Source organism: Triturus cristatus, chromosome 7 (assembly GCF_964204655.1).
Source record: "Triturus cristatus chromosome 7, aTriCri1.1, whole genome shotgun sequence".
Classification (NCBI taxonomy): domain Eukaryota; kingdom Metazoa; phylum Chordata; class Amphibia; order Caudata; family Salamandridae; genus Triturus; species Triturus cristatus.
The window spans coordinates 411,576,711-411,587,755 of NC_140590.1; positions in this window are offsets into that span (position 1 = coordinate 411,576,711).

An 11,045-nucleotide genomic window follows, 5' to 3' on the forward strand; every position below is an offset into this window, starting at 1 on the left:
GTAGCAGCTGTGAAATCTTCACACTCACACAGCTGGAAAGCATGCGCTAGTCTCACAGCAAAGGGAAGGAGTGTTAAGTTGAAAAGACAGTAAATCTAGAAGTGGAGAACTGAGCATCATTGAGATGGGGGCTAGTGAGTAACCGCAACCACTCAGCATTCCATGTCACACCTAGCAAGGACGCCTAGGCTCAGTCACAGTAGAGTTGGAAACACTGTCCTGGCCTCTTGGATATTAAAATGCTATCTGGCAAATTAAATTTGTTTATTCTTCAGCGGATGTAGAAATCCAATAATCGCTGAACAAACACCCAAAAGCGCCACTAATTTTATTTTCTCTAGTGACATATTGGGTCTGGTGGCTTAGTGGACTAATGCGTCCATTGTAGAGCCCTGTGTTTGACCTCATGGGCCCAGGTTCACATCCCACAGGGTCCACTTAGCCGTTCATCCTTCTGAGGTCGATAGAATTAGTACCATTGAGTTGGATAACAATAAACATCTACTATTCTGCGCAAAAATACCCTTCTGGGTAAATGTGTGCTTTATAAATGCACGTTATGAAATCAAGCCAGGACACAGGCCTAAACACTGAGGCACTTTCCCTGCACCTCTTGCACTGATGGTGGTAGTGTCCGAGGTCAAGATGCAGGATTATTTCCTTTCACCTTTAAAAATGGGAAGGCTTCAGAGTCTGCTTTATCTGTGAATGGAAAGCACCGTGCTTGTCATGTGAGCCTAGTGTGGGCATTTATGTTTTTGCAGTTTGCTAATATAGCGCGATCACGACCCAAAGTTATTGGAGCGCTTCCCATGAGCACCAGTTAAATTACACAAGATCATGTTCATTTTTTTTTTTAGTCCAGAGCAGATTGGGTGACCTGCCCAGAAGCACAGGATGTTTAGCTATGCTGCGACTCAAACCTCGTCCCCAAGGTTTAAAGTCGGCAGCTCTGGCTGTAACAGGGGAGTCAGGAACAGGGTGGGTATGTATGTGGTGTGTGTGTGTGAAGGGCATAGGGATGGTGGTTGGTAAAATGGTGGGGCAGCCCCAATCTCTCTTCGTAATAAGAGGGCTCTTTGCTCCCTTCACCCACTCTGGAGTCTCATGTATAATAATGGACAGCTTTAATTGAAATAAAATGTATGTTAATCAGTGGGACATTATGGAACCTCTATTAGTTCATGCACAGACCAACCAATGAACATTTAGCACAGCAGGCAGGAATCTCTCTGACAGACCGTCTTAGGCACAGGCACCCACATGTGCAGACTGCACATGCAGCCCTGTGCATAGGTGGCTGTGCAAGTTTCACTGCAGACTTCTGATGCTAGCCACAGGCAGCCGTCCTGCAGGCCACTGAACTCCACCAGAGACAACATCAAACTGTCAAAAGAGCCGGGCACACCTTTGGGTGTCTGGGGTTGAGGTGGAGGCTGTGAGATGCCACTGGGTCTCTGCTGAAGGAGGTTCTGGTCACCGGAGGTGGAAGGGGCAATGAAACAGCTCTGTGTCTGCAAGGGCCTGTCTTGGAGGCTTTGATGCGACACTGAACCAGTGACAATGAGTGGTTATGACATTGAGATTCCCTGAAAATCATTTCTGTAGTCAGAATAAAAAATAATGTGGATGGGCGAGTGCAGGCATCGATTGGGGTTTTGTGCTGGGCATGAGGCTCAGGGGTGGCAATATGGGGAGCACAACACTCTAAACATTCTTCATATACCTCTAAGTACCCAAGTATTGAGGGCTCCTTGCCTAAATAGAGCTTGAGAAAATCTGATCACATCACAGGCTACTGTGACTTTCTGATTACAGCCTCCATTCCCGATAGGACAGCCAATGAGGTTGAAAGTCTGCTGTAGTGATCAGTTCGTAGCCTACGTGCCACAGATAGATACAAGTATGGTAGTTTGGTGAGATTTTAAGCCTGCTACCGCATACAATGTAAAGAGACACCTGCAGTTCCCCTGCTCCGATCCCAGTGGGTTAGATCAGCAGGCTGAGTCTTTTCTTCTGTGATCTGTTTACAATGTGCCTGTCTCAGGCTCCAAAGCCAGTATGCTAGTTTCAAGAGTAGATTCGCCTGCTGGAGAGGGGGAAAAGGAGTAGGGGAGGGGGGAGAGGGTAAGGGGGAGAGGGGGAGAATGTGGGCAATAGACTGAATGTGAGCGTGTATTAGTGCAAGGAAGAGTGGAGTCGTTGGTATCTTTACTACATTTTTAGTAGTTGATATAGTCTAACTCCCTGGAGCAACGGGGGATTACAGAGAACATTTTTATAACAGCAGAGACAGCCTAACTTGAGGTGCTTTAGCAAGAACCGATGTGTGTGCGTGGAGTCTGTGAAGAGGGTGCGAGGACTAGTAGTGGGGAATTACTGGGTTGTGCACTTGTTCGTTTTGATATTTTTCAGTTTTTTTATAACACACAGTCTGAGCAACAGGAAGAGAGATAATAATTTTAGAGCAGAATTACACCTGCTAAAACCAGTATGTAACCGAGGCGTGCTGGTTCCAAGACTGAAAAGAGTACATTTCACTATGATAAAGTAACGGAGGGGCATATCAACAAGGGCTTTATCTCTGCATTTTTGGCTTTAAAAGCCAAAAAAGGAGAGCTAAAACTAGCGCCCTATCAACAACAGGGTGCTAACATGCAAATTCGCATGTTAGCACCCTTTTACTCTACGCTTCCCCTTGCATCTCTAATGAGATGCAAAGGGGGCGTTCCAGAGTAAAATAATAGGAGAAATGTCGCTAAGCGACATTTCTCCTATTATCAAGAATGTCGCTAACCCTGTTAGAGACAAAAAAAGCAGCGCTAACCGCGGTTAACGCTGCTTTTTTACGTCTGGTATTTTTCTGACTTAGCCATGATATCCTATGGAAGGAGGATATCATGGCTAAGTTTGCCTGTCCCTATCAACAAGGTAACGTGAGATTATCGCTGGGTTTCCAGCGATAATCTCATGTTAGCCTGTTAGCGTGAGGATTTTTATCGCTATTGAGATAAGCGTTGCTAATAGCACGCTATCTCAGCGATAAAAGTTCACGCTAGCCGGCGATAATTATCCTAGCGCTAAGTGCGCTTAGAGATAATTATCGCCGGTTGTTGTTGATATGCCCTGGAGTTCGGCTGCTGCGAGCTGTCTTGTGACGGAGAGCTCATGGAGTGCTACTGTAGAGTGCTGGGCTGTCTCTTGCAAACTCTGCATGCCTCCTGTGCAGCCCACGTGCAGGATATTCCGTGCCAGGTGAGTGTTAGGGGAAATTGCCCAATTTTCAGTGCTATAAATTTAATTTCACCAGTTCCATCGTGGCTTGTAAATGCACCCAATTATCACAAATGATGTTAGAGCACTAGTTGGAAATCTTTGTCTTTGTGGTCTCCTGGAAGAAAGCAGACAGTGTGGTCTTTCGAACACGCAACATGTAATGTGCAAAAGGGGAAGGGTGCCAGGCGTCAGGGTGGACTGACGTGGTTTGATCCATACAAGTCAACTAGTTAAACTGCAAGTAATGAGATGGGAAAATCATCTTAAGAGGGGGCTTTGAGGAGGAAGAGACTGGGCTGAGGCGCTTGCAGCACGTGGCTGCAAGCAGCACTCACAGTCCTCACGAGCCAAGCAGTTATTTCAAAATGTTGTTACACAGGCACGTGGTCCCGAAAAATAGCTGGAAAGAGAGCATGAAATGTTGGCGCATGAGAGAAAAATAAAGGAGGGAGAGACAATGAGACAGATAGTGTTAACTCATGTCACATTGTGTGCAATGTAAGGCGCACACTCTATTAGCCCACCAATGAATGAGTGTCTACGCTATGTGACTGATTCGGGACACTGGAATTTCAACATCTCTTCGTCTATACATATATTATATAACAGCATACAGAGGCTCACTGTTCACCACCTCAATTCTCATCCCAGCAAAAATTAGTGGACTTCGATCAGGCACTGTGCAGGTAACGGATTGCAACTTCTGTCCCTAAAGGAAATGAATACAAATCACCTATCCGCCTCGCCAGTTTTAAAATCCACCAGCTGTCACAGACAATACAAGGTAAAACAAACATATTGCTCATTTGCTCTAATGCTACCGTGTGGTGATGCGGAGATACTGAGCGCGGGATTTTTAAATGTTTACGACCCGGTACAGTTCTTTAATGGCAAATTTAGTATAATATGCGTAGTTGCATAGCTGAGCTCCACTTAAAGAATAGTGCGCTCCAAACCCCAAGTTAGCGCGCTCTGTTTTCTCTAGTGGAATCTGAACTGGGCACTAGCGTAATGCCGTTATTTTGACTGAAATCAGTTGAGCTCTCTGCAGGATATTTGCATTTCTTTTTCCCTTTCCGAGCAGAGAAGATAAAGTTAACTGTATTCCTATGCCCCTGATGCCGCAAGTTCACTTTGCATTAGCCTGGTAACATTAATACCACACTTTCTCCTCACCTCGGTCTACAGGTCAAACCCCAGCAACAAGCTATTTGTGCTACCCTCTAGTGTTAAAACGGAGACAGCTTCCTCATAGTTCTGCACATCCAACCCATTGATATTGAGAATGCGATACACCATATTGCTAAAACTGCTGCTTGTTGAGACTGACGTTTCAATCCCCCAGCCAATCGCTGGCTAGAGCCAGTCATGGACTGCTGGCCAATCAGAGGCCTCAAAAATCATCTCCGGCCTTTTTGATTGGTTGTGAGTCCAGGAGTGCCTAAAGCCTGTATTATGTACGAGATTTAATGTCTACTTGTCCATCGGACAAAATAGACATTAAATCTTCTTGTCCGTGGTAAAAATCAACATGGCTCGGACGTCGGGCGATATGATTCCCCCACCCCTGAAGGTACACTTATAGGGTTGTGATAGTTTCTATAGTCATAATAGTTGTAGCCTCATATATCGTTTCACATGAGCAGGAGGGGGAGGTACAGGAAACACCTACGCCTACCACTTCTAGCCAAAAGGAGGTCACTATAGGAGCTAAAAGAGCTTTACTAATCGAAGAGAGTCGTAGATTTCACATAGATATATCTAGAAGTGATTTTAAGCTTAATGCGTATGCAAAGCTGCTGTACGAATATGTCGATGCGATGGATGCAAAAGATTGCTCTGTGTGCATGCAGTTACCTTCTTTTGTGGATGAGGGTATTAGATATCATCATCTTCCACTGACGTATGGAATTTCTTGTAGTTTGTTGCTTAGTATTTTCTAAGAGAGAGGACAGTTTGAGTATTTCTTTTCCAATAACGATGCAGAACTTCCTGAAGTTCCAGCTTACAAGCATTTGAATAAATATGATTATTACAAGTCAGAGGACAGACTTCGGAAGTATTTCATATCGTCTTTGGAACTGGATATGGCTTATGCTCACCGACATAATTTGACAAGTTCATTGTCATTGAAAAAGTTTGTAGGTCAAGTAGAAGATAGATATAGAAAACTAACACAGACACAAAATACAGGAGATAGTCCAGTTGTTGTAAATTGAAACGACGATGTGATTAAGCATTTACTAAAGACATTAATTCCCCTTTTATAGATCATGTTTTCTCCGTTATGTTGACCAAAGTTCGGACTCCATTTTGTATTGTCATGCTTCCACGTGTTCCCCACGAGAAGAGTCCAACCTCTGTGTTAGTTGTTCTTGTAATCTGCCTAGTAACAGTCTATAAATAGCTCCTTTGTCCATCTGGCACATGCCCAGACCTGACCACATCTGTTATCAGTTAGCCTTGCTTGACCATGTTTTCGCGGGCTCAAGGAGTGTGTTAGCTCCGCCCACATATTGATTCAGTATCGAAAATGACCATAAATGGTAATGTTCTTCGGCCTCATGTTGTATCCACCCACTTATGAGCCCCTCTACTGTGTATAAAAGGGGACCATGTACGAAGGTTCTTTGTGCTACTCTATGCAATACTGAAGAGTGTTGTGTGGATTGTAGGACCACCCTTAAGGGTTAATAAATGCTGTCTTTGTACTTTGCAGTTTCCGTGCCAACTTCCTTGTAGATTCCATTACAGGAGAGCGAACCCTTGTGTCCTGCGGGCCTAGCTGGGGCCTGTATTCATCAATTGGCGCCCGTCACGTGGGGCTCATCGGCGACTCGGATGCTCGAAGGACTGGTCGCGACGAAGGTGAGGAATTTGGCCGGGGACGTGATCACTGCCAGCGGCGTCTTAGCCCTGGCATCCCAAGGTTTTTTCTTCCTTCCCTTCTGAGCTGACCGTCTGGGTGGCGCCGGTCCTCGACTGAGACCTCTTCTGTCGGTCTTGCCGTGAAAGCCGTTTGGGCGATTGTGGAGCTTGGCAGTTGGAATCTGGACTCTTGATTGGTAAGAACCGGTGTACGGTACTTGCTCCGAGTTTTTGAAGCCTGATCTGGCTATTTGAGTTTGATTTGTGATGACTAGTCATATTTTGTATTTGTCTTTGTGAATATATATGCGTTGCAACACATATAGGCAGGTAATGTGGAGAGATTTCTCCGGAGCTGTGTCACTTTGAACGGCGCAACGATTAAGTGCCATTTTTTCTATAATATTGCATATTTTGCATTATTTCTGAGCATGCCTGCTTTCAGCGCACTCCGTAAGTGGTGTTGCTGTTTCGGAAACCGGTTGAACCTTGAGGAATCTGCTCCAGCTCCCCCAGAGGGGACTCCTAATAGGGATATGTATGTGAAGCATGGTCTTTCTTCCATAATGTACAGCACAGTATGGCGGAAATATACAAAAAAAGATCCTGAGTTGAGATGGCCTTTGTATGGATCGTTTGATATACGTAAGATTGAGTATGTGGAACAGTGTATGTGTAAGCGACGTGCTCGTCAGGATATGTTTGAGTGTGTGCGGTTGTGGGTGAAGGAGGTGCGTGAGCGAGAGAAGTGTGAGAAAGCGCTGTTTGATAAAGAACAACGGAAGAATGATCATGTGCGAGCCCAGGAAGCGAAGCGTCGGGAAGACAGAGAACAGACAGAGAGACAAGAGAAAGAGCGTAGGCTGCAAGTTTCGGGTCAATATGCTGTTCGGCAGCCACTTTATCCTGTCCTTAATAATCTTGATGATGATTTTTATTTACTAGATCGCTCTCCGCCCCCTTATGTCGGCGCATCTGCTCCGAGGCCGCAAGATTCTGTCCCGGGTACGGGTAAGGTAGATACGCGGTCCATGTTATCGGCTGAGCATATGGCTGAGCTTCGGCAAATTTCCTTCCGTGCACTTAAGGGTAAGGTGTCCGTGGACGAATTGTTCCATACTTGGGGGTCGTGGCAGGATAGAGAAAGATTGTATTTTTTGAGTCATTTCGCTGAGGAAGTGATTGCTGCTTTTCGGAAATATTCTAGTGTCTTTGAGCCTGAAGAAGTGACGTCGGATGCTAAAGCATTGCATGATGGTGTTTTTTCTCCCTCTAAGGCTCCTGATACGGCTCGGCGGCTATTCGCCTTGCGGGACGCGGTGCTGGCCCATAAAGGAAAAGCGCGCCCACGAGCAGGGGAGGAGACGCAGCCGGATTTGTGTACCGCCGAAGGCCACTCATCCACCTCTCAATCAGATAAGAGCGATCTAGTGCATGCTAAGCCAATGCGCGAGGCGGCGCCTTTGTATGTTCCTCCTAAAGGAGCGGGGACCAGCTCGGACATTACCTCCGCCGATGCTAAGGGATATTTTGTGTATAATTGGGTTTACACTCCGTGGCATAGGGCTGATGTCATGGCGTTGAAGAATGCGCTGCCCGACCCCCGCAAGAATCCAGCGGCCTTCTATGAAGAAGTTGAGGGGGCCTTGAATTCTTGCGTTATGACCTTAGCAGATATAGATTTGTTCTTTGGGCTTATTCTACCACCAGATATGTGGCGATCTGTGCGAAAGGTAGATGATGTTGCCACGTTTAAGGCTCGATGGTCTGAACTGGAGGATGAGGATAGGGAGAGGAAGCCTGCGCAGAAACCGCCCCAGAATATTTTAGATCTCCCTGCTGCTATTGTGGCTAAGCTAAAGACAATTATCCCCCCTAAAAAGATTGACTGGAATATGTTAGCTGCATGTAAACAGAAAGTTGACGAGTCAGTTGCGGACTTCTTTACGCGCTTTGAGGAGACGTTTCATGATTTTAGTGGACAGTCGCTTACCGACGATACGGGACGCCACCTTTTTGCGGATAAATATGTGGCTAATCTGCTGCCGGCAGTTGCGGCCCGTCTAAAAGCGAGTGAAAGTTCTTGGTCCTCCGCTACACCGACGGCCCTCCTGACTATCGCCCAGTATTATGAGCGTCAGGAGCAAGAAGCAAAGGGCCAGGAGGAAAAGAAATCGAAAGATTTGAAAACTAAGGTGATGTTGGCACAAGTCTATGGCCCGCCTCGACGGGGTAGTAATAGAGGTAGGGGAGGATCTTATGGTCCTCCCTCGGGCCGATCTGATTTGAATAGGAACCAATGTGCGTATTGTAAGCAATCGGGTCATTGGGCTAGGGACTGCCCGGTGTTGCATGCATCGCGTCAGGGGCATACCCACGGTGGCCCGCGAGGTAGAGGGGGTTTCTCGAACTTTCGAGGGAACTCTAACGAACAGGCTCGTTTTGACTCTGCTGGGCAGCACCGAGATAGATCAAATGTTTTCGATCGCCAGCATCAGTATCAAGCGTCAGGGATTGACCGGTCGGGGTACCATGACTCTCAGCATGCATAGGAATGCGTTGGATGGGGGTTAGAATCAGTTGAGGTGCCGGTCGATCAGAAGGGCCCTTATGTATCGGCTGAGGTTTTGGGCTCTACTGATCAGTTCCTAGTGGATACAGGAGCGACACGTAGTGCGCTATCTAAGCAATTGGTTCCGGGGGCTCCCCCATCCGGCTTAATGGTCACATCGGTAGGGTTTGACGGTACACTCTCCCGAAGCCCTCTTTCACAGCCCCTCATGTTTAAGGTTGATTCTTTTTCTGCACCCTGTCCGTTTCTGCTTGCCCCGTACACACCGGACAACATTATGGGTCTTGATATGTTAAAGCATTTTAGGGCTACGATCCGCTGCTCCCCTGCTGGTGTGCGGGTAATATTGAATGACAATTACCCCCGATCAGAACGGATGTGTGCGATGTCAGAGGATGCGCTGTTAGCTACCCTCCCTCGTGCTTTGTGGGCAACTTCGGATACTGATGTGGGACAAATGGTGATTCCACCGGTCCACATTAGCGTCCAGGAGGGGGCGGTGTTACCACGCCTCCCACAGTACCGTATTTCCCAGGAGGGGGAGGAGGCTCTTATACAGATAGTGCAGGATTTGATAGCGGTAGGGGTAGTGGAGGAAGTCCCCTACAACATTTGTAACAGTCCGATTCTTCCCATACTGAAAAAGGATACGGATGCCAGAGTTTATCGGTTTATAATTGATTTGAGAGAAGTGAACAAGATCGTGATACCTCAATACCCAGTGGTTTCCGATATCACGACGTTGCTTACCTTGGTCCCGCCTACGGCGACCATGTTCTCAGTGATTGATTTGAAGAATGCCTTCTTTTCCATTCCCATTCACCCTGATAGCCGATATCTTTTTGGGTTTACATTAAATAATAGATCTTATCGTTTCTGTAGGATTCCCCAGGGCTATACAGAAAGCCCTAGCATTTACAGTCAGGCCTTGAAACGACAATTGGATTCCTTTGTTCTGCTCGAGGGGGTCGCCCTCATTCAATATGTTGATGACATCTTGCTGGCGGCTGACACCCAAGAGTTGTGTGAAAAAAGTACGTTGTCCTTACTTTCTTTTTTAGCGTCCCACAATCATAAGGTATCTAGGAAGAAATTGCAATTCTGTAGACCAAAGGTGACTTATTTGGGTCACCTTTTGTCTAAGGAGGGACGTGCACTCACACCGGATCGTATCCAAGTAATTTTGGATACACCGAGACCGTCCACACAGAAGGATGTGCGTGCATTTTTGGGCCTCGTTTCTTTTTGTAGACAGTGGATATTGGGGTTTTCGCACATAGCTAAGCCATTGTTAGCCCTCTTGACAAAGGACACGCCTATCCCAATCCCTTGGTCAGATGAGTGTGATACTGCTTTTCAGCAACTCCGGCAGGCCCTTTGTTCAGCACCAGTGTTAGGGACCCCTGATTATGCAAAACCCTTTTCGTTGTATGTGCATGAGAAAGATGGATGTGCATTGTCAGTTTTAGTGCAGATGCACGGCGATAAGCAGCGCCCTTGTGCATATTTTTCGGCTGTACTTGATCCTGTCGCCCGAGCATTACCAGGGTGTTTTCGCTCGGTTGCGGCGACAGCTGTGTCAATACGCCAAAGCGAGGGAATTGTGTTATCTCATAAGCTGTTGGTATTAGTCCCCCATGCTGTCGATGCCCTGCTCAATCAAACGAAGACGCAGCATTTGACCAGCGCCCGTTTAACGGGATATGAGTTGACGCTTTTGGCTCCTCATATTACGTTGAAAAGGTGCGTAACGTTAAACCCGGCAACATTGTTGCCATACCCCGAAACCCAGCCTGAGGCGCGGAAAGCGCATGATTGTATTCTCGTGACTGAGGAACAAACAAAGGGTCGTATTGATCTCCAGGATACGCCCTTTCCAGATGTAGATGGAGAACTGTGGGTGGATGGATCATGTCTGAAGCTACCAGATGGTACGACTTCAGCAGCATATGCAATTACCACATTACAAACGATAGTGGAGACAGCACGCATACCACAGAAATCAGCTCAAGCAGCGGAACTGATAGCATTAACACGAGCATGTGAGCTCAGTACAGGACTATGTGTGAATGTTTATACAGATAGCCGTTATGCCTTCGGAGTAGCGCATGACTTCGGCCTACTCTGGAAGGAGAGAGGGTTTTTAACGTCACATGGAGTACAGATAATGCATGGAGAGTTAGTTCATAATCTTTTAACTGCACTGACATATCCAAAGAAAATTGCCATCGTTAAGTGTAGCGCCCATAGGCAAGTAAAGTTGGAGAAGGGAATGCGTTAGCAGACCGGGTAGCACGGGAGACTGCGATGCAGCCCGGTACTACTGCCA